General features: G+C 40.1%; 30 non-coding genes across 30 annotated transcripts; all 30 read left to right on the top strand.

The window, feature by feature from the left end:
• Nucleotides 1-85: 85 nt before the first annotated feature.
• On the top strand, nt 86-159 carry trnat-agu (transfer RNA threonine (anticodon AGU)). Its single transcript has one exon. It is a non-coding gene; the product is annotated as a tRNA-Thr (tRNA).
• Nucleotides 160-1,374: 1,215 nt separating this feature from the next.
• trnat-agu (transfer RNA threonine (anticodon AGU)) lies at nt 1,375-1,448 on the top strand. Its single transcript has one exon. It is a non-coding gene; the product is annotated as a tRNA-Thr (tRNA).
• A 282-nt stretch (nt 1,449-1,730) lies between these two features.
• On the top strand, nt 1,731-1,802 carry trnah-gug (transfer RNA histidin (anticodon GUG)). The gene has a single exon. It is a non-coding gene; the product is annotated as a tRNA-His (tRNA).
• Nucleotides 1,803-2,658: 856 nt separating this feature from the next.
• Nucleotides 2,659-2,732, top strand: trnat-agu (transfer RNA threonine (anticodon AGU)). Its single transcript has one exon. It is a non-coding gene; the product is annotated as a tRNA-Thr (tRNA).
• Nucleotides 2,733-3,014: 282 nt separating this feature from the next.
• Nucleotides 3,015-3,086, top strand: trnah-gug (transfer RNA histidin (anticodon GUG)). Its single transcript has one exon. It is a non-coding gene; the product is annotated as a tRNA-His (tRNA).
• An 857-nt stretch (nt 3,087-3,943) lies between these two features.
• On the top strand, nt 3,944-4,017 carry trnat-agu (transfer RNA threonine (anticodon AGU)). The gene has a single exon. It is a non-coding gene; the product is annotated as a tRNA-Thr (tRNA).
• Nucleotides 4,018-4,299: 282 nt separating this feature from the next.
• On the top strand, nt 4,300-4,371 carry trnah-gug (transfer RNA histidin (anticodon GUG)). Its single transcript has one exon. It is a non-coding gene; the product is annotated as a tRNA-His (tRNA).
• Nucleotides 4,372-5,227: 856 nt separating this feature from the next.
• On the top strand, nt 5,228-5,301 carry trnat-agu (transfer RNA threonine (anticodon AGU)). Its single transcript has one exon. It is a non-coding gene; the product is annotated as a tRNA-Thr (tRNA).
• Nucleotides 5,302-5,585: 284 nt separating this feature from the next.
• trnah-gug (transfer RNA histidin (anticodon GUG)) lies at nt 5,586-5,657 on the top strand. Its single transcript has one exon. It is a non-coding gene; the product is annotated as a tRNA-His (tRNA).
• An 856-nt stretch (nt 5,658-6,513) lies between these two features.
• trnat-agu (transfer RNA threonine (anticodon AGU)) lies at nt 6,514-6,587 on the top strand. The gene has a single exon. It is a non-coding gene; the product is annotated as a tRNA-Thr (tRNA).
• Nucleotides 6,588-6,871: 284 nt separating this feature from the next.
• On the top strand, nt 6,872-6,943 carry trnah-gug (transfer RNA histidin (anticodon GUG)). Its single transcript has one exon. It is a non-coding gene; the product is annotated as a tRNA-His (tRNA).
• An 854-nt stretch (nt 6,944-7,797) lies between these two features.
• On the top strand, nt 7,798-7,871 carry trnat-agu (transfer RNA threonine (anticodon AGU)). Its single transcript has one exon. It is a non-coding gene; the product is annotated as a tRNA-Thr (tRNA).
• A 1,216-nt stretch (nt 7,872-9,087) lies between these two features.
• On the top strand, nt 9,088-9,161 carry trnat-agu (transfer RNA threonine (anticodon AGU)). The gene has a single exon. It is a non-coding gene; the product is annotated as a tRNA-Thr (tRNA).
• A 283-nt stretch (nt 9,162-9,444) lies between these two features.
• Nucleotides 9,445-9,516, top strand: trnah-gug (transfer RNA histidin (anticodon GUG)). The gene has a single exon. It is a non-coding gene; the product is annotated as a tRNA-His (tRNA).
• Nucleotides 9,517-10,371: 855 nt separating this feature from the next.
• trnat-agu (transfer RNA threonine (anticodon AGU)) lies at nt 10,372-10,445 on the top strand. Its single transcript has one exon. It is a non-coding gene; the product is annotated as a tRNA-Thr (tRNA).
• A 282-nt stretch (nt 10,446-10,727) lies between these two features.
• On the top strand, nt 10,728-10,799 carry trnah-gug (transfer RNA histidin (anticodon GUG)). Its single transcript has one exon. It is a non-coding gene; the product is annotated as a tRNA-His (tRNA).
• Nucleotides 10,800-11,658: 859 nt separating this feature from the next.
• Nucleotides 11,659-11,732, top strand: trnat-agu (transfer RNA threonine (anticodon AGU)). Its single transcript has one exon. It is a non-coding gene; the product is annotated as a tRNA-Thr (tRNA).
• A 284-nt stretch (nt 11,733-12,016) lies between these two features.
• Nucleotides 12,017-12,088, top strand: trnah-gug (transfer RNA histidin (anticodon GUG)). The gene has a single exon. It is a non-coding gene; the product is annotated as a tRNA-His (tRNA).
• Nucleotides 12,089-12,951: 863 nt separating this feature from the next.
• On the top strand, nt 12,952-13,025 carry trnat-agu (transfer RNA threonine (anticodon AGU)). Its single transcript has one exon. It is a non-coding gene; the product is annotated as a tRNA-Thr (tRNA).
• Nucleotides 13,026-13,308: 283 nt separating this feature from the next.
• On the top strand, nt 13,309-13,380 carry trnah-gug (transfer RNA histidin (anticodon GUG)). Its single transcript has one exon. It is a non-coding gene; the product is annotated as a tRNA-His (tRNA).
• An 851-nt stretch (nt 13,381-14,231) lies between these two features.
• On the top strand, nt 14,232-14,305 carry trnat-agu (transfer RNA threonine (anticodon AGU)). Its single transcript has one exon. It is a non-coding gene; the product is annotated as a tRNA-Thr (tRNA).
• Nucleotides 14,306-14,588: 283 nt separating this feature from the next.
• Nucleotides 14,589-14,660, top strand: trnah-gug (transfer RNA histidin (anticodon GUG)). Its single transcript has one exon. It is a non-coding gene; the product is annotated as a tRNA-His (tRNA).
• An 855-nt stretch (nt 14,661-15,515) lies between these two features.
• Nucleotides 15,516-15,589, top strand: trnat-agu (transfer RNA threonine (anticodon AGU)). The gene has a single exon. It is a non-coding gene; the product is annotated as a tRNA-Thr (tRNA).
• Nucleotides 15,590-16,799: 1,210 nt separating this feature from the next.
• trnat-agu (transfer RNA threonine (anticodon AGU)) lies at nt 16,800-16,873 on the top strand. The gene has a single exon. It is a non-coding gene; the product is annotated as a tRNA-Thr (tRNA).
• Nucleotides 16,874-18,084: 1,211 nt separating this feature from the next.
• trnat-agu (transfer RNA threonine (anticodon AGU)) lies at nt 18,085-18,158 on the top strand. The gene has a single exon. It is a non-coding gene; the product is annotated as a tRNA-Thr (tRNA).
• A 283-nt stretch (nt 18,159-18,441) lies between these two features.
• On the top strand, nt 18,442-18,513 carry trnah-gug (transfer RNA histidin (anticodon GUG)). Its single transcript has one exon. It is a non-coding gene; the product is annotated as a tRNA-His (tRNA).
• An 856-nt stretch (nt 18,514-19,369) lies between these two features.
• Nucleotides 19,370-19,443, top strand: trnat-agu (transfer RNA threonine (anticodon AGU)). Its single transcript has one exon. It is a non-coding gene; the product is annotated as a tRNA-Thr (tRNA).
• Nucleotides 19,444-19,728: 285 nt separating this feature from the next.
• trnah-gug (transfer RNA histidin (anticodon GUG)) lies at nt 19,729-19,800 on the top strand. Its single transcript has one exon. It is a non-coding gene; the product is annotated as a tRNA-His (tRNA).
• Nucleotides 19,801-20,652: 852 nt separating this feature from the next.
• On the top strand, nt 20,653-20,726 carry trnat-agu (transfer RNA threonine (anticodon AGU)). Its single transcript has one exon. It is a non-coding gene; the product is annotated as a tRNA-Thr (tRNA).
• Nucleotides 20,727-21,008: 282 nt separating this feature from the next.
• Nucleotides 21,009-21,080, top strand: trnah-gug (transfer RNA histidin (anticodon GUG)). Its single transcript has one exon. It is a non-coding gene; the product is annotated as a tRNA-His (tRNA).
• The last annotated feature ends 521 nt before the right edge of the window (nt 21,081-21,601 follow it).

Below are 21,601 nucleotides of genomic sequence, written 5' to 3'. Positions count from 1 at the left end.
TTTTGCTACACAGAGATGTGGGTTAAATTAGGTTTGATTCAAATAGGTGTGGGTGTTCACATCTGCAACATATATGACTTTTATGGGTGCTGTGGCTTAGTTGGTTAAAGTGCCTGTCTAGTAAACAGGAGATCCTGAGTTCAAATCTCAGCAGTACCTTTATATTGTTCACATTGGTGGAGAAGGTCAGAGGGGAGGGCACTCAGGTTTTCTCACCAATGGGTTTAGAGAATTAGAGATGACGTGAGGAGGATGCAATTGAGATATTCCAATGTCACGGAAAAAGGGCACTTTTCGAATGAGAAAAACCTACCGACTGTGTAAAGCTCCACTGTTTCTTCAGATTAGTCATTATCGAGACCAAAATGAAAAGAGTTTAGCTAGCTTGTGCACATCCCTTTCACAGCCTATGTAGGCTTTACAAAGCCAGCTCTTGAAGCCAGCCGTGATCGTATAGTGGTTAGTACTCTGCGTTGTGGTCGCAGCAACCCCGGTTGAATCCGGGTCACGGCACTGCAATGTAATTTTAGAAGTTTTTTTTTAACGAGTTAAGACTTACTATGCTGTTTCAGACGTTTTTACAATTTTTAAGCTCGAGAGCCAAATGAGAAATGCAGTGTCCTCGAACGACCAACATTATGAAGAAATAGTGTATGATTCTGAATGTTTACTCATATCTCGTGACCCACCTATGACATGTTAATAACCGCTTTGGCTCCCAAATCATAGTTTAAGAATCCATGTCAGAGGTTCTTGAGTTTATTCATCTCGAGACCCAAATGAAAAATGTACTGTCCTCGAATGACCATAATTAAGAAGAAATAGTATGTGATTACAATTGATTACTGATATCTCGCTACCCACCTCTCACCAGTGTTGCCAACTTAGCGACTTTGTCGCTATATTTAGTGAGTATTCAGAAAAAAGACAAGAATCGACAGAAGAAAGTTCAATTTTAGTTCTAAACATACTTAGGGTGTTTTTACTCACTTTTTGTCTCTCAAATCCCGCGACGTTATTCCTCTCTCCTACAGCGTCAATCACAATTACATCCACTTGGCCAATTATGAAAATTATGTGATGACGTCATTTAGCGACTTCTAGCTACTTTTAGGACCACCAATAGCTACTTTCCTTCGTGAGGATTTGGCAACACTACCTCTCACATGCTCAGGCCCACTTTGCGTCCCGAAACGTAGCTTAAGAAACCCTGTTGCTAGACAATTGAAGTTGTCTGTATTGTTTCCAATATTAGTAAAAGACATCTCTTTTGTGATGCGATTTTGCTACACAGAGATGTGGGTTAAATTAATGAGACTGGTTTGATTCAAATAGGTGTGGGTGTTCACATCTGCAACATATATGACTTTTATGGGTGCTGTGGCTTAGTTGGTTAAAGTGCCTGTCTAGTAAACAGGAGATCCTGAGTTCAAATCTCAGCAGTACCTTTTATTGTTCACATTGGTGGAGAAGGTCAGAGGGGAGTGCACTCAGGTTTTCTCACCAATGGGTTTAGAGAATTAGAGATGACGTGAGGAGGATGCAATTGAGATATTCCAATGTCACGGAAAAGGGCACTTTTCGAATGAGAAAAAACCTACCGACTGTGTAAAGCTCCACTGTTTCTTCAGTTTATTCATTATCGAGACCAAAATGAAAAGAGTTTAGCCAGCTTGTGCACATCACTTTCACAGCCTATGTAGGCTTTACAAAGCCAGCTCTTGAAGCCAGCTGTGATCGTATAGTGGTTAGTACTCTGCGTTGTGGTCGCAGCAACCCCGGTTCGAATCCGGGTCACGGCACTGCAATGTAATTTTAGAAGGGTTTTTTTAACGAGTTAAGACTTACTATGCTGTTTCAGACGTTTTTACAATTTTTAAGCTCGAGAGCCAAATGAGAAATGCAGTGTCCTCGAACGACCAACATTATGAAGAAATAGTGTATGATTCTGAATGTTTACTCATATCTCGTGACCCACCTATGACATGTTAATAACCGCTTTGGGTCCCAAATCATAGTTTAAGAATCCATGTCAGAGGTTCTTGAGTTTATTCATCTCGAGACCCAAATGGAAATGTACTGTACTCGAATGACCATAATTAAGTAGTAATAGTATGTGATTGCAATTGATTACTGATATCTCGCTACCCACCTCTCACCAGTGTTGCCAACTTAGCGACTTTGTCGCTATATTTAGTGAGTATTCAGAAAAAAGACAAGAATCGACAGAAGAAAGTTCAATTTTAGTTCTAAACATACTTAGGGTGTTTTTTACTCACTTTTTGTCTCTCCCGCGACGTTATTCCTCTCTCCTACAGCGTCAATCACAATTACATCCACTTGGCCAATTATGAAAATTATGTGATGACGTCATTTAGCGACTTCTAGCTACTTTTAGGACCACCAATAGCTACTTTCCTTAGTGAGGATTTGGCAACACTACCTCTCACATGCTCAGGCCCACTTTGCGTCCCGAAACGTAGCTTAAGAAACCCTGTTGCTAGACAATTGAAGTTGTCTGTATTGTTTCCAATATTAGTAAAAGACATCTCTTTTGTGATGCGATTTTGCTACACAGAGATGTGGGTTAAATTAATGAGACTGGTTTGATTCAAATAGGTGTGGGTGTTCACATCTGCAACATATATGACTTTTATGGGTGCTGTGGCTTAGTTGGTTAAAGTGCCTGTCTAGTAAACAGGAGATCCTGAGTTCAAATCTCAGCAGTACCTTTTATTGTTCACATTGGTGGAGAAGGTCAGAGGGGAGGGCACTCAGGTTTTCTCACCAATGGGTTTAGAGAATTAGAGATGACGTGAGGAGGATGCAATTGAGATATTCCAATGTCACGGAAAAAGGGCACTTTTCGAATGAGAAAAACCTACCGACTGTGTAAAGCTCCACTGTTTCTTCAGTTTATTCATTATCGAGACCAAAATGAAAAGAGTTTAGCCAGCTTGTGCACATCACTTTCACAGCCTATGTAGGCTTTACAAAGCCAGCTCTTGAAGCCAGCCGTGATCGTATAGTGGTTAGTACTCTGCGTTGTGGTCGCAGCAACCCCGGTTCGAATCCGGGTCACGGCACTGCAATGTAATTTTAGAAGGTTTTTTTAACGAGTTAAGACTTACTATGCTGTTTCAGACGTTTTTACAATTTTTAAGCTCGAGAGCCAAATGAGAAATGCAGTGTCCTCGAACGAACAACATTATGAAGAAATAGTGTATGATTCTGAATGTTTACTCATATCTCGTGACCCACCTATGACATGTTAATAACCGCTTTGGGTCCCAAATCATAGTTTAAGAATCCATGTCAGAGGTTCTTGAGTTTATTCATCTCGAGACCCAAATGAAAAATGTACTGTCCTCGAATGACCATAATTAAGAAGAAATAGTATGTGATTACAATTGATTACTGATATCTCGCTACCCACCTCTCACCAGTGTTGCCAACTTAGCGACTTTGTCACTATATTTAGTGAGTATTCAGAAAAAAAAGACAATAATCGACAGAAGAAAGTTCAATTTTAGTTCTAAACATACTTAGGGTGTTTTTTACTCACTTTTTGTCTCTCCGCGACGTTATTCCTCTCTCCTACAGCGTCAATCACAATTACATCCACTTGGCCAATTATGAAAATTATGTGATGATGTCATTTAGCGACTTCTAGCTACTTTTAGGACCACCAATAGCTACTTTCCTTCGTGAGGATTTGGCAACACTACCTCTCACATGCTCAGGCCCACTTTGCGTCCCGAAACGTAGCTTAAGAAACCCTGTTGCTAGACAATTGAAGTTGTCTGTATTGTTTCCAATATTAGTAAAAGACATCTCTTTTGTGATGCGATTTTGCTACACAGAGATGTGGGTTAAATTAATGAGACTGGTTTGATTCAAATAGGTGTGGGTGTTCACATCTGCAACATATATGACTTTTATGGGTGCTGTGGCTTAGTTGGTTAAAGTGCCTGTCTAGTAAACAGGAGATCCTGAGTTCAAATCTCAGCAGTACCTTTTTATTGTTCACATTGGTGGAGAAGGTCAGAGGGGAGTGCACGCAGGTTTTCTCACCAATGGGTTTAGAGAATTAGAGATGACGTGAGGAGGATGCAATTGAGATATTCCAATGTCACGGAAAAGGGCACTTTTCGAATGAGAAAAACCTACCGACTGTGTAAAGCTCCACTGTTTCTTCAGTTTATTCATTATCGAGACCAAAATGAAAAGAGTTTAGCCAGCTTGTGCACATCACTTTCACAGCCTATGTAGGCTTTACAAAGCCAGCTCTTGAAGCCAGCCGTGATCGTATAGTGGTTAGTACTCTGCGTTGTGGTCGCAGCAACCCTGGTTCGAATCCGGGTCACGGCACTGCAATGTAATTTTAGAAGGTTTTTTTTTAACGAGTTAAGACTTACTATGCTGTTTCAGACGTTTTTACAATTTTTAAGCTCGAGAGCCAAATGAGAAATGCAGTGTCCTCGAACGAACAACATTATGAAGAAATAGTGTATTATTCTGAATGTTTACTCATATCTCGTGACCCACCTATGACATGTTAATAACCGCTTTGGGTCCCAAATCATAGTTTAAGAATCCATGTCAGAGGTTCTTGAGTTTATTCATATCGAGACCCAAATGAAAAATGTAATGTCCTCGAATGACCATGATTAAGAAGAAATAGTATGTGATTACAATTGATTACTGATATCTCGCTACCCACCTCTCACCAGTGTTGCCAACTTAGCGACTTTGTCACTATATTTAGTGAGTATTCAGAAAAAAGACAAGAATCGACAGAAGAAAGTTCAATTTTAGTTCTAAACATACTTAGGGTGTTTTTACTCACTTTTGTCTCTCCCGCGACGTTATTCCTCTCTCCTACAGCGTCAATCACAATTACATCCACTTGGCCAATTATGAAAATTATGTGATGACGTCATTTAGCGACTTCTAGCTACTTTTAGGACCACCAATAGCTACTTTCCTTCGTGAGGATTTGGCAACACTACCTCTCACATGCTCAGGCCCACTTTGCGTCCCGAAACGTAGCTTAAGAAACCCTGTTGCTAGACAATTGAAGTTGTCTGTATTGTTTCCAATATTAGTAAAAGACATCTCTTTTGTGATGCGATTTTGCTACACAGAGATGTGGGTTAAATTAATGAGACTGGTTTGATTCAAATAGGTGTGGGTGTTCACATCTGCAACATATATGACTTTTATGGGTGCTGTGGCTTAGTTGGTTAAAGTGCCTGTCTAGTAAACAGGAGATCCTGAGTTCAAATCTCAGCAGTACCTTTTTATTGTTCACATTGGTGGAGAAGGTCAGAGGGGAGGGCACTCAGGTTTTCTCACCAATGGGTTTAGAGAATTAGAGATGACGTGAGGAGGATGCAATTGAGATATTCCAATGTCACGGAAAAAGGGCACTTTTCGAATGAGAAAAAACCTACCGACTGTGTAAAGCTCCACTGTTTCTTCAGTTTATTCATTATCGAGACCAAAATGAAAAGAGTTTAGCCAGCTTGTGCACATCACTTTCACAGCCTATGTAGGCTTTACAAAGCCAGCTCTTGACGCCAGCTGTGATCGTATAGTGGTTAGTACTCTGCGTTGTGGTCGCAGCAACCCCGGTTCGAATCCGGGTCACGGCACTGCAATGTAATTTTAGAAGGTTTTTTTAACGAGTTAAGACTTACTATGCTGTTTCAGACGTTTTTACAATTTTTAAGCTCGAGAGCCAAATGAGAAATGCAGTGTCCTCGAACGACCAACATTATGAAGAAATAGTGTATGATTCTGAATGTTTACTCATATCTCGTGACCCACCTATGACATGTTAATAACCGCTTTGGGTCCCAAATCATAGTTTAAGAATCCATGTCAGAGGTTCTTGAGTTTATTCATCTCGAGACCCAAATGAAAAATGTACTGTCCTCGAATGACCATAATTAAGAAGAAATAGTATGTGATTACAATTGATTACTGATATCTCGCTACCCACCTCTCACCAGTGTTGCCAACTTAGCGACTTTGTCACTATATTTAGTGAGTATTCAGAAAAAAAGACAAGAATCGACAGAAGAAAGTTCAATTTTAGTTCTAAACATACTTAGGGTGTTTTTACTCACTTTTTGTCTCTCCCGCGACGTTATTCCTCTCTCCTACAGCGTCAATCACAATTACATCCACTTGGCCAATTATGAAAATTATGTGATGACGTCATTTAGCGACTTCTAGCTACTTTTAGGACCACCAATAGCTACTTTCCTTCGTGAGGATTTGGCAACACTACCTCTCACATGCTCAGGCCCACTTTGCGTCCCGAAACGTAGCTTAAGAAACCCTGTTGCTAGACAATTGAAGTTGTCTGTATTGTTTCCAATATTAGTAAAAGACATCTCTTTTGTGATGCGATTTTGCTACACAGAGATGTGGGTTAAATTAATGAGACTGGTTTGATTCAAATAGGTGTGGGTGTTCACATCTGCAACATATATGACTTTTATGGGTGCTGTGGCTTAGTTGGTTAAAGTGCCTGTCTAGTAAACAGGAGATCCTGAGTTCAAATCTCAGCAGTACCTTTTTATTGTTCACATTGGTGGAGAAGGTCAGAGGGGAGGGCACTCAGGTTTTCTCACCAATGGGTTTAGAGAATTAGAGATGACGTGAGGAGGATGCAATTGAGATATTCCAATGTCACGGAAAAAGGGCACTTTTCGAATGAGAAAAAACCTACCGACTGTGTAAAGCTCCACCGTTTCTTCAGTATATTCATTATCGAGACCAAAATGAAAAGAGTTTAGCCAGCTTGTGCACATCACTTTCACAGCCTATGTAGGCTTTATAAAGCCAGCTCTTGAAGCCAGCTGTGATCGTATAGTGGTTAGTACTCTGCGTTGTGGTCGCAGCAACCCCGGTTCGAATCCGGGTCACAGCACTGCAATGTAATTTTAGAAGTTTTTTTTTTTAACGAGTTAAGACTTACTATGCTGTTTCAGACGTTTTTACCATTTTTAAGCTCGAGAGCCAAATGAGAAATGCAGTGTCCTCGAACGAGCAACATTATGAAGAAATAGTGTATGATTCTGAATGTTTACTCATATCTCGTGACCCACCTATGACATGTTAATAACCGCTTTGGCTCCCAAATCATAGTTTAAGAATCCATGTCAGAGGTTCTTGAGTTTATTCATCTCGAGACCCAAATGGAAAATGTACTGTCCTCGAATGACCATAATTAAGAAGAAATAGTATGTGATTACAATTGATTACTGATATCTCGCTACCCACCTCTCACCAGTGTTGCCAACTTAGCGACTTTGTCACTATATTTAGTGAGTATTCAGAAAAAGACAAGAATCGACAGAAGAAAGTTCAATTTTAGTTCTAAACATACTTAGGGTGTTTTTTACTCACTTTTTGTCTCTTGACGTTATTCCTCTCTCCTACAGCGTCAATCACAATTACATCCACTTGGCCAATTATGAAAATTATGTGATGACGTCATTTAGCGACTTCTAGCTACTTTTAGGACCACCAATAGCTACTTTCCTTCGTGAGGATTTGGCAACACTACCTCTCACATGCTCAGGCCCACTTTGCGTCCCGAAACGTAGCTTAAGAAACCCTGTTGCTAGACAATTGAAGTTGTCTGTATTGTTTCCAATATTAGTAAAAGACATCTCTTTTGTGATGCGATTTTGCTACACAGAGATGTGGGTTAAATTAATGAGACTGGTTTGATTCAAATAGGTGTGGGTGTTCACATCTGCAACATATATGACTTTTATGGGTGCTGTGGCTTAGTTGGTTAAAGTGCCTGTCTAGTAAACAGGAGATCCTGAGTTCAAATCTCAGCAGTACCTTTATATTGTTCACATTGGTGGAGAAGGTCAGAGGGGAGGGCACTCAGGTTTTCTCACCAATGGGTTTAGAGAATTAGAGATGACGTGAGGAGGATGCAATTGAGATATTCCAATGTCACTGAAAAAGGGCACTTTTCGAATGAGAAAAAACCTACCGACTGTGTAAAGCTCCACTGTTTCTTCAGTATATTCATTATCGAGACCAAAATGAAAAGAGTTTAGCCAGCTTGTGCACATCACTTTCACAGCCTATGTAGGCTTTACAAAGCCAGCTCTTGAAGCCAGCCGTGATCGTATAGTGGTTAGTACTCTGCGTTGTGGTCGCAGCAACCCCGGTTCGAATCCGGATCACGGCACTGCAATTGTAACTTTAGAAGTTTTTTTTTTTAACGAGTTAAGACTTACTATGCTGTTTCAGACGTTTTTACAATTTTTAAGCTCGAGAGCCAAATGAGAAATGCAGTGTCCTCGAACGAGCAACATTATGAAGAAATAGTGTATGATTCTGAATGTTTACTCATATCTCGTGACCCACCTATGACATGTTAATAACCGCTTTGGCTCCCAAATCATAGTTTAAGAATCCATGTCAGAGGTTCTTGAGTTTATTCATCTCGAGACCCAAATGGAAAATGTACTGTCCTCGAATGACCATAATTAAGAAGAAATAGTATGTGATTACAATTGATTACTGATATCTCGCTACCCACCTCTCACCAGTGTTGCCAACTTAGCGACTTTGTCACTATATTTAGTGAGTATTCAGAAAAAAGACAAGAATCGACAGAAGAAAGTTCAATTTCAGTTCTAAACATACTTAGGGTGTTTTTTACTCACTTTTTGTCTCTCCCGCGACGTTATTCCTCTCTCCTACAGCGTCAATCACAATTACATCCACTTGGCCAATTATGAAAATTATGTGATGATGTCATTTAGCGACTTCTAGCTACTTTTAGGACCACCAATAGCTACTTTCCTTCGTGAGGATTTGGCAACACTACCTCTCACATGCTCAGGCCCACTTTGCGTCCCGAAACGTAGCTTAAGAAACCCTGTTGCTAGACAATTGAAGTTGTCTGTATTGTTTCCAATATTAGTAAAAGACATCTCTTTTGTGATGCGATTTTGCTACACAGAGATGTGGGTTAAATTAATGAGACTGGTTTGATTCAAATAGGTGTGGGTGTTCACATCTGCAACATATATGACTTTTATGGGTGCTGTGGCTTAGTTGGTTAAAGTGCCTGTCTAGTAAACAGGAGATCCTGAGTTCAAATCTCAGCAGTACCTTTTTATTGTTCACATTGGTGGAGAATGTCAGAGGGGAGTGCACTCAGGTTTTCTCACCAATGGGTTTAGAGAATTAGAGATGACGTGAGGAGGATGCAATTGAGATATTCCAATGTCACGGAAAAGGGCACTTTTCGAATGAGAAAAAACCTACCGACTGTGTAAAGCTCCACTGTTTCTTCAGTTTATTCATTATCGAGACCAAAATGAAAAGAGTTTAGCCAGCTTGTGCACATCACTTTCACAGCCTATGTAGGCTTTACAAAGCCAGCTCTTGAAGCCAGCTGTGATCGTATAGTGGTTAGTACTCTGCGTTGTGGTCGCAGCAACCCCGGTTCGAATCCGGGTCACGGCACTGCAATGTAATTTTAGAAGGTTTTTTTAACGAGTTAAGACTTACTATGCTGTTTCAGACGTTTTTACAATTTTTAAGCTCGAGAGCCAAATGAGAAATGCAGTGTCCTCGAACGACCAACATTATGAAGAAATAGTGTATGATTCTGAATGTTTACTCATATCTCGTGACCCACCTATGACATGTTAATAACCGCTTTGGGTCCCAAATCATAGTTTAAGAATCCATGTCAGAGGTTCTTGAGTTTATTCATCTCGAGACCCAAATGAAAAATGTACTGTCCTCGAATGACCATAATTAAGAAGAAATAGTATGTGATTACAATTGATTACTGATATCTCGCTACCCACCTCTCACCAGTGTTGCCAACTTAGCGACTTTGTCACTATATTTAGTGAGTATTCAGAAAAAAGACAAGAATCGACAGAAGAAAGTTCAATTTTAGTTCTAAACATACTTAGGGTGTTTTTACTCACTTTTTGTCTCTCCCGCGACGTTATTCCTCTCTCCTACAGCGTCAATCACAATTACATCCACTTGGCCAATTATGAAAATTATGTGATGACGTCATTTAGCGACTTCTAGCTACTTTTAGGACCACCAATAGCTACTTTCCTTCGTGAGGATTTGGCAACACTACCTCTCACATGCTCAGGCCCACTTTGCGTCCCGAAACGTAGCTTAAGAAACCCTGTTGCTAGACAATTGAAGTTGTCTGTATTGTTTCCAATATTAGTAAAAGACATCTCTTTTGTGATGCGATTTTGCTACACAGAGATGTGGGTTAAATTAATGAGACTGGTTTGATTCAAATAGGTGTGGGTGTTCACATCTGCAACATATATGACTTTTATGGGTGCTGTGGCTTAGTTGGTTAAAGTGCCTGTCTAGTAAACAGGAGATCCTGAGTTCAAATCTCAGCAGTACCTTTATATTGTTCACATTGGTGGAGAAGGTCAGAGGGGAGGGCACTCAGGTTTTCTCACCAATGGGTTTAGAGAATTAGAGATGACGTGAGGAGGATGCAATTGAGATATTCCAATGTCACGGAAAAGGGCACTTTTCGAATGAGAAAAACCTACCGACTGTGTAAAGCTCCACTGTTTCTTCAGTTTATTCATTATCGAGACCAAAATGAAAAGAGTTTAGCCAGCTTGTGCACATCACTTTCACAGCCTATGTAGGCTTTACAAAGCCAGCTCTTGAAGCCAGCCGTGATCGTATAGTGGTTAGTACTCTGCGTTGTGGTCGCAGCAACCCCGGTTCGAATCCGGGTCACGGCACTGCAATGTAATTTTAGAAGTTTTTTTTTTTTAACGAGTTAAGACTTACTATGCTGTTTCAGACGTTTTTACAATTTTTAAGCTCGAGAGCCAAATGAGAAATGCAGTGTCCTCGAACGAACAACATTATGAAGAAATAGTGTATGATTCTGAATGTTTACTCATATCTCGTGACCCACCTATGACATGTTAATAACCGCTTTGGGTCCCAAATCATAGTTTAAGAATCCATGTCAGAGGTTCTTGAGTTTATTCATCTCGAGACCCAAATGAAAAATGTACTGTCCTCGAATGACCATAATTAAGAAGAAATAGTATGTGATTACAATTGATTACTGATATCTCGCTACCCACCTCTCACCAGTGTTGCCAACTTAGCGACTTTGTCACTATATTTAGTGAGTATTCAGAAAAAGACAAGAATCGACAGAAGAAAGTTCAATTTTAGTTCTAAACATACTTAGGGTGTTTTTTACTCACTTTTTGTCTCTCCCGCGACGTTATTCCTCTCTCCTACAGCGTCAATCACAATTACATCCACTTGGCCAATTATGAAAATTATGTGATGACGTCATTTAGCGACTTCTAGCTACTTTTAGGACCACCAATAGCTACTTTCCTTAGTGAGGATTTGGCAACACTACCTCTCACATGCTCAGGCCCACTTTGCGTCCCGAAACGTAGCTTAAGAAACCCTGTTGCTAGACAATTGAAGTTGTCTGTATTGTTTCCAATATTAGTAAAATACATCTCTTTTGTGATGCGATTTTGCTACACAGAGATGTGGGTTAAATTAATGAGACTGGTTTGATTCAAATAGGTGTGGGTGTTCACATCTGCAACATATATGCCTTTTATGGGTGCTGTGGCTTAGTTGGTTAAAGTGCCTGTCTAGTAAACAGGAGATCCTGAGTTCAAATCTCAGCAGTACCTTTTTATTGTTCACATTGGTGGAGAAGGTCAGAGGGGAGTGCACGCAGGTTTTCTCACCAATGGGTTTAGAGAATTAGAGATGACGTGAGGAGGATGCAATTGAGATATTCCAATGTCACGGAAAAAGGGCACTTTTCGAATGAGAAAAAACCTACCGACTGTGTAAAGCTCCACTGTTTCTTCAGTATATTCATTATCGAGACCAAAATTAAAAGAGTTTAGCCAGCTTGTGCACATCACTTTCACAGCCTATGTAGGCTTTACAAAGCCAGCTCTTGAAGCCAGCCGTGATCGTATAGTGGTTAGTACTCTGCGTTGTGGTCGCAGCAACCCCGGTTCGAATCCGGGTCACGGCACTGCAATTGTAACTTTAGAAGTTTTTTTTTTAACGAGTTAAGACTTACTATGCTGTTTCAGACGTTTTTACAATTTTTAAGCTCGAGAGCCAAATGAGAAATGCAGTGTCCTCGAACGAGCAACATTATGAAGAAATAGTGTATGATTCTGAATGTTTACTCATATCTCGTGACCCACCCACCTGACCCACATGTTAATAACCGCTTTGGCTCCCAAATCATAGTTTAAGAATCCATGTCAGAGGTTCTTGAGTTTATTCATCTCGAGACCCAAATGAAAAATGTACTGTCCTCGAATGACCATAATTAAGAAGAAATAGTATGTGATTACAATTGATTACTGATATCTCGCTACCCACCTCTCACCAGTGTTGCCAACTTAGCGACTTTGTCACTATATTTAGTGAGTATTCAGAAAAAAGACAAGAATCGACAGAAGAAAGTTCAATTTTAGTTCTGAACATACTTAGGGTGTTTTTACTCACTTTTTGTCTCTCCGCGACGTTATTCCTCTCTCCTACAGCGTCAATCACAATTACATCCACTTGGCCAATTATGAAAATTATGTGATGACGTCATTTAGCGACTTCTAGCTACTTTTAGGACCACCAATAGCTACTTTCCTTAGTGAGGATTTGGCAACACTACCTCTCACATGCTCAGGCCCACTTTGCGTCCCGAAACGTAGCTTAAGAAACCCTGTTGCTAGACAATTGAAGTTGTCTGTATTGTTTCCAATATTAGTAAAAGACATCTCTTTTGTGATGCGATTTTGCTACACAGAGATGTGGGTTAAATTAATGAGACTGGTTTGATTCAAATAGGTGTGGGTGTTCACATCTGCAACATATATGACTTTTATGGGTGCTGTGGCTTAGTTGGTTAAAGTGCCTGTCTAGTAAACAGGAGATCCTGAGTTCAAATCTCAGCAGTACCTTTTTATTGTTCACATTGGTGGAGAAGGTCAGAGGGGAGGCACGCAGGTTTTCTCACCAATGGGTTTAGAGAATTAGAGATGACGTGAGGAGGATGCAATTGAGATATTCCAATGTCACGGAAAAAGGGCACTTTTCGAATGAGAAAAAACCTACCGACTGTGTAAAGCTCCACTGTTTCTTCAGTTTATTCATTATCGAGACCAAAATGAAAAGAGTTTAGCCAGCTTGTGCACATCACTTTCACAGCCTATGTAGGCTTTACAAAGCCAGCTCTTGAAGCCAGCCGTGATCGTATAGTGGTTAGTACTCTGCGTTGTGGTCGCAGCAACCCCGGTTCGAATCCGGGTCACGGCACTGCAATGTAATTTTAGAAGTTTTTTTAACGAGTTAAGACTTACTATGCTGTTTCAGACGTTTTTACAATTTTTAAGCTCGAGAGCCAAATGAGAAATGCAGTGTCCTCGAACGACCAACATTATGAAGAAATAGTGTATGATTCTGAATGTTTACTCATATCTCGTGACCCACCTATGACATGTTAATAACCGCTTTGGCTCCCAAATCATAGTTTAAGAATCCATGTCAGAGGTTCTTGAGTTTATTCATCTCGAGACCCAAATGAAAAATGTACTGTCCTCGAATGACCATAATTAAGAAGAAATAGTATGTGATTACAATTGATTACTGATATCTCGCTACCCACCTCTCACCAGTGTTGCCAACTTAGCGACTTTGTCGCTATATTTAGTGAGTATTCAGAAAAAGACAAGAATCGACAGAAGAAAGTTCAATTTTAGTTCTAAACATACTTAGGGTGTTTTTACTCACTTTTGTCTCTCCGCGACGTTATTCCTCTCTCCTACAGCGTCAATCACAATTACATCCACTTGGCCAATTATGAAAATTATGTGATGACGTCATTTAGCGACTTCTAGCTACTTTTAGGACCACCAATAGCTACTTTCCTTAGTGAGGATTTGGCAACACTACCTCTCACATGCTCAGGCCCACTTTGCGTCCCGAAACGTAGCTTAAGAAACCCTGTTGCTAGACAATTGAAGTTGTCTGTATTGTTTCCAATATTAGTAAAAGACATCTCTTTTGTGATGCGATTTTGCTACACAGAGATGTGGGTTAAATTAATGAGACTGGTTTGATTCAAATAGGTGTGGGTGTTCACATCTGCAACATATATGACTTTTATGGGTGCTGTGGCTTAGTTGGTTAAAGTGCCTGTCTAGTAAACAGGAGATCCTGAGTTCAAATCTCAGCAGTACCTTTTATTGTTCACATTGGTGGAGAAGGTCAGAGGGGAGGGCACTCAGGTTTTCTCACCAATGGGTTTAGAGAATTAGAGATGACGTGAGGAGGATGCAATTGAGATATTCCAATGTCACGGAAAAAGGGCACTTTTCGAATGAGAAAAAACCTACCGACTGTGTAAAGCTCCACTGTTTCTTCAGTTTATTCATTATCGAGACCAAAATGAAAAGAGTTTAGCCAGCTTGTGCACATCACTTTCACAGCCTATGTAGGCTTTACAAAGCCAGCTCTTGAAGCCAGCCGTGATCGTATAGTGGTTAGTACTCTGCGTTGTGGTCGCAGCAACCCCGGTTCGAATCCGGGTCACGGCACTGCAATGTAATTTTAGAAGTTTTTTTTTAACGAGTTAAGACTTACTATGCTGTTTCAGACGTTTTTACAATTTTTAAGCTCGAGAGCCAAATGAGAAATGCAGTGTCCTCGAACGACCAACATTATGAAGAAATAGTGTATGATTCTGAATGTTTACTCATATCTCGTGACCCACCTATGACATGTTAATAACCGCTTTGGCTCCCAAATCATAGTTTAAGAATCCATGTCAGAGGTTCTTGAGTTTATTCATCTCGAGACCCAAATGAAAAATGTACTGTCCTCGAATGACCATAATTAAGAAGAAATAGTATGTGATTACAATTGATTACTGATATCTCGCTACCCACCTCTCACCAGTGTTGCCAACTTAGCGACTTTGTCACTATATTTAGTGAGTATTCAGAAAAAGACAAGAATCGACAGAAGAAAGTTCAATTTTAGTTCTAAACATACTTAGGGTGTTTTTTACTCACTTTTTGTCTCTCCGCGACGTTATTCCTCTCTCCTACAGCGTCAATCACAATTACATCCACTTGGCCAATTATGAAAATTATGTGATGACGTCATTTAGCGACTTCTAGCTACTTTTAGGACCACCAATAGCTACTTTCCTTAGTGAGGATTTGGCAACACTACCTCTCACATGCTCAGGCCCACTTTGCGTCCCGAAACGTAGCTTAAGAAACCCTGTTGCTAGACAATTGAAGTTGTCTGTATTGTTTCCAATATTAGTAAAAGACATCTCTTTTGTGATGCGATTTTGCTACACAGAGATGTGGGTTAAATTAATGAGACTGGTTTGATTCAAATAGGTGTGGGTGTTCACATCTGCAACATATATGACTTTTATGGGTGCTGTGGCTTAGTTGGTTAAAGTGCCTGTCTAGTAAACAGGAGATCCTGAGTTCAAATCTCAGCAGTACCTTTTTATTGTTCACATTGGTGGAGAAGGTCAGAGGGGAGTGCACTCAGGTTTTCTCACCAATGGGTTTAGAGAATTAGAGATGACGTGAGGAGGATGCAATTGAGATATTCCAATGTCACGGAAAAGGGCACTTTTCGAATGAGAAAAACCTACCGACTGTGTAAAGCTCCACTGTTTCTTCAGTTTATTCATTATCGAGACCAAAATGAAAAGAGTTTAGCCAGCTTGTGCACATCACTTTCACAGCCTATGTAGGCTTTACAAAGCCAGCTCTTGAAGCCAGCCGTGATCGTATAGTGGTTAGTACTCTGCGTTGTGGTCGCAGCAACCCGGTTCGAATCCGGGTCACGGCACTGCAATGTAATTTTAGAAGTTTTTTTTTTAACGAGTTAAGACTTACTATGCTGTTTCAGACGTTTTTACAATTTTTAAGCTCGAGAGCCAAATGAGAAATGCAGTGTCCTCGAACGACCAACATTATGAAGAAATAGTGTATGATTCTGAATGTTTACTCATATCTCGTGACCCACCTATGACATGTTAATAACCGCTTTGGCTCCCAAATCATAGTTTAAGAATCCATGTCAGAGGTTCTTGAGTTTATTCATCTCGAGACCCAAATGAAAAATGTACTGTCCTCGAATGACCATAATTAAGAAGAAATAGTATGTGATTACAATTGATTACTGATATCTCGCTACCCACCTCTCACCAGTGTTGCCAACTTAGCGACTTTGTCGCTATATTTAGTGAGTATTCAGAAAAAAGACAAGAATCGACAGAAGAAAGTTCAATTTTAGTTCTAAACATACTTAGGGTGTTTTTACTCACTTTTTGTCTCTCCCGCGACGTTATTCCTCTCTCCTACAGCGTCAATCACAATTACATCCACTTGGCCAATTATGAAAATTATGTGATGACGTCATTTAGCGACTTCTAGCTACTTTTAGGACCACCAATAGCTACTTTCCTTCGTGAGGATTTGGCAACACTACCTCTCACATGCTCAGGCCCACTTTGCGTCCCGAAACGTAGCTTAAGAAACCCTGTTGCTAGACAATTGAAGTTGTCTGTATTGTTTCCAATATTAGTAAAAGACATCTCTTTTGTGATGCGATTTTGCTACACAGAGATGTGGGTTAAATTAATGAGACTGGTTTGATTCAAATAGGTGTGGGTGTTCACATCTGCAACATATATGACTTTTATGGGTGCTGTGGCTTAGTTGGTTAAAGTGCCTGTCTAGTAAACAGGAGATCCTGAGTTCAAATCTCAGCAGTACCTTTTTATTGTTCACATTGGTGGAGAAGGTCAGAGGGGAGGGCACTCAGGTTTTCTCACCAATGGGTTTAGAGAATTAGAGATGACGTGAGGAGGATGCAATTGAGATATTCCAATGTCACGAAAAAGGGTACTTTTCGAATGAGAAAAAACCTACCGACTGTGTAAAGCTCCACTGTTTCTTCAGTTTATTCATTATCGAGACCAAAATGAAAAGAGTTTAGCCAGCTTGTGCACATCACTTTCACAGCCTATGTAGGCTTTACAAAGCCAGCTCTTGAAGCCAGCCGTGATCGTATAGTGGTTAGTACTCTGCGTTGTGGTCGCAGCAACCCCGGTTCGAATTCGGGTCACGGCACTGCAATGTAATTTTAGAAGTTTTTTTTTAACGAGTTAAGACTTACTATGCTGTTTCAGACATTTTTACAATTTTTAAGCTCGAGAGCCAAATGAGAAATGCAGTGTCCTCGAACGACCAACATTATGAAGAAATAGTGTATGATTCTGAATGTTTACTCATATCTCGTGACCCACCTATGACATGTTAATAACCGCTTTGGCTCCGAAATCATAGTTTAAGAATCCATGTCAGAGGTTCTTGAGTTTATTCATCTCGAGACCCAAATGAAAAATGTACTGTCCTCGAATGACCATAATTAAGAAGAAATAGTATGTGATTACAATTGATTACTGATATCTCGCTACCCACCTCTCACCAGTGTTGCCAACTTAGCGACTTTGTCACTATATTTAGTGAGTATTCAGAAAAAAAGACAAGAATCGACAGAAGAAAGTTCAATTTTAGTTCTAAACATACTTAGGGTGTTTTTACTCACTTTTTGTCTCTCCGCGACGTTATTCCTCTCTCCTACAGCGTCAATCACAATTACATCCACTTGGCCAATTATGAAAATTATGTGATGACGTCATTTAGCGACTTCTAGCTACTTTTAGGACCACCAATAGCTACTTTCCTTCGTGAGGATTTGGCAACACTACCTCTCACATGCTCAGGCCCACTTTGCGTCCCGAAACGTAGCTTAAGAAACCCTGTTGCTAGACAATTGAAGTTGTCTGTATTGTTTCCAATATTAGTAAAAGACATCTCTTTTGTGATGCGATTTTGCTACACAGAGATGTGGGTTAAATTAATGAGACTGGTTTGATTCAAATAGGTGTGGGTGTTCACATCTGCAACATATATGACTTTTATGGGTGCTGTGGCTTAGTTGGTTAAAGTGCCTGTCTAGTAAACAGGAGATCCTGAGTTCAAATCTCAGCAGTACCTTTTATTGTTCACATTGGTGGAGAAGGTCAGAGGGGAGTGCACTCAGGTTTTCTCACCAATGGGTTTAGAGAATTAGAGATGACGTGAGGAGGATGCAATTGAGATATTCCAATGTCACGGAAAAAGGGCACTTTTCGAATGAGAAAAAACCTACCGACTGTGTAAAGCTCCACTGTTTCTTCAGTTTATTCATTATCGAGACCAAAATGAAAAGAGTTTAGCCAGCTTGTGCACATCACTTTCACAGCCTATGTAGGCTTTACAAAGCCAGCTCTTGAAGCCAGCTGTGATCGTATAGTGGTTAGTACTCTGCGTTGTGGTCGCAGCAACCCCGGTTCGAATCCGGGTCACGGCACTGCAATGTAATTTTAGAAGGTTTTTTTAACGAGTTAAGACTTACTATGCTGTTTCAGACGTTTTTACAATTTTTAAGCTCGAGAGCCAAATGAGAAATGCAGTGTCCTCGAACGACCAACATTATGAAGAAATAGTGTATGATTCTGAATGTTTACTCATATCTCGTGACCCACCTATGACATGTTAATAACCGCTTTGGCTCCCAAATCATAGTTTAAGAATCCATGTCAGAGGTTCTTGAGTTTATTCATCTCGAGACCCAAATGAAAAATGTACTGTCCTCGAATGACCATAATTAAGTAGAAATAGTATGTGATTACAATTGATTACTGATATCTCGCTACCCACCTCTCACCAGTGTTGCCAACTTAGCGACTTTGTCACTATATTTAGTGAGTATTCAGAAAAAAGACAAGAATCGACAGAAGAAAGTTCAATTTTAGTTCTGAACATACTTAGGGTGTTTTTTACTCACTTTTTGTCTCTCCCGCGACGTTATTCCTCTCTCCTACAGCGTCAATCACAATTACATCCACTTGGCCAATTATGAAAATTATGTGATGACGTCATTTAGCGACTTCTAGCTACTTTTAGGACCACCAATAGCTACTTTCCTTAGTGAGGATTTGGCAACACTACCTCTCACATGCTCAGGCCCACTTTGCGTCCCGAAACGTAGCTTAAGAAACCCTGTTGCTAGACAATTGAAGTTGTCTGTATTGTTTCCAATATTAGTAAAAGACATCTCTTTTGTGATGCGATTTTGCTACACAGAGATGTGGGTTAAATTAATGAGACTGGTTTGATTCAAATAGGTGTGGGTGTTCACATCTGCAACATATATGACTTTTATGGGTGCTGTGGCTTAGTTGGTTAAAGTGCCTGTCTAGTAAACAGGAGATCCTGAGTTCAAATCTCAGCAGTACCTTTTTATTGTTCACATTGGTGGAGAAGGTCAGAGGGGAGGGCACTCAGGTTTTCTCACCAATGGGTTTAGAGAATTAGAGATGACGTGAGGAGGATGCAATTGAGATATTCCAATGTCACGGAAAAAGGGCACTTTTTCGAATGAGAAAAAACCTACCGACTGTGTAAAGCTCCACTGTTTCTTCAGTTTATTCATTATCGAGACCAAAATGAAAAGAGTTTAGCCAGCTTGTGCACATCACTTTCACAGCCTATGTAGGCTTTACAAAGCCAGCTCTTGAAGCCAGCTGTGATCGTATAGTGGTTAGTACTCTGCGTTGTGGTCGCAGCAACCCCGGTTCGAATCCGGGTCACGGCACTGCAATGTAATTTTAGAAGTTTTTTTAACGAGTTAAGACTTACTATGCTGTTTCAGACGTTTTTACAATTTTTAAGCTCGAGAGCCAAATGAGAAATGCAGTGTCCTCGAACGACCAACATTATGAAGAAATAGTGTATGATTCTGAATGTTTACTCATATCTCGTGACCCACCTATGACATGTTAATAACCGCTTTGGCTCCCAAATCATAGTTTAAGAATCCATGTCAGAGGTTCTTGAGTTTATTCATCTCGAGACCCAAATGAAAAATGTACTGTCCTCGAATGACCATAATTAAGAAGAAATAGTATGTGATTACAATTGATTACTGATATCTCGCTACCCACCTCTCACCAGTGTTGCCAACTTAGCGACTTTGTCGCTATATTTAGTGAGTATTCAGAAAAAGACAAGAATCGACAGAAGAAAGTTCAATTTTAGTTCTAAACATACTTAGGGTGTTTTTTACTCACTTTTTGTCTCTCCCGCGACGTTATTCCTCTCTCCTACAGCGTCAATCACAATTACATCCACTTGGCCAATTATGAAAATTATGTGATGACGTCATTTAGCGACTTCTAGCTACTTTTAGGACCACCAATAGCTACTTTCCTTCGTGAGGATTTGGCAACACTACCTCTCATGCTCAGGCCCACTTTGCGTCCCGAAACGTAGCTTAAGAAACCCTGTTGCTAGACAATTGAAGTTGTCTGTATTGTTTCCAATATTAGTAAAAGACATCTCTTTTGTGATGCGATTTTGCTACACAGAGATGTGGGTTAAATTAATGAGACTGGTTTGATTCAAATAGGTGTGGGTGTTCACATCTGCAACATATATGACTTTTATGGGTGCTGTGGCTTAGTTGGTTAAAGTGCCTGTCTAGTAAACAGGAGATCCTGAGTTCAAATCTCAGCAGTACCTTTTATTGTTCACATTGGTGGAGAAGGTCAGAGGGAGGGCACTCAGGTTTTCTCACCAATGGGTTTAGAGAATTAGAGATGACGTGAGGAGGATGCAATTGAGATATTCCAATGTCACGGAAAAAGGGCACTTTTCGAATGAGAAAAAACCTACCGACTGTGTAAAGCTCCACTGTTTCTTCAGTTTATTCATTATCGAGACCAAAATGAAAAGAGTTTAGCCAGCTTGTGCACATCACTTTCACAGCCTATGTAGGCTTTACAAAGCCAGCTCTTGAAGCCAGCCGTGATCGTATAGTGGTTAGTACTCTGCGTTGTGGTCGCAGCAACCCCGGTTCGAATCCGGGTCACGGCACTGCAATGTAATTTTAGAAGTTTTTTTTTTTTAACGAGTTAAGACTTACTATGCTGTTTCAGACGTTTTTACAATTTTTAAGCTCGAGAGCCAAATGAGAAATGCAGTGTCCTCGAACGACCAACATTATGAAGAAATAGTGTATGATTCTGAATGTTTACTCATATCTCGTGACCCACCTATGACATGTTAATAACCGCTTTGGCTCCCAAATCATAGTTTAAGAATCCATGTCAGAGGTTCTTGAGTTTATTCATCTCGAGACCCAAATGAAAAATGTACTGTCCTCGAATGACCATAATTAAGAAGAAATAGTATGTGATTACAATTGATTACTGATATCTCGCTACCCACCTCTCACCAGTGTTGCCAACTTAGCGACTTTGTCGCTATATTTAGTGAGTATTCAGAAAAAAGACAAGAATCGACAGAAGAAAGTTCAATTTTAGTTCTAAACATACTTAGGGTGTTTTTACTCACTTTTTGTCTCTCCCGACGTTATTCCTCTCTCCTACAGCGTC

The sequence above is a fragment of the Oncorhynchus keta genome, chromosome 27 (genome assembly GCF_023373465.1).
Source record: "Oncorhynchus keta strain PuntledgeMale-10-30-2019 chromosome 27, Oket_V2, whole genome shotgun sequence".
NCBI classification, from domain to species: Eukaryota; Metazoa; Chordata; class Actinopteri; order Salmoniformes; family Salmonidae; genus Oncorhynchus; species Oncorhynchus keta.
Note: the sequence above shows the minus strand (reverse complement) of the source record. Positions and strands in the feature narration are given on the sequence as shown.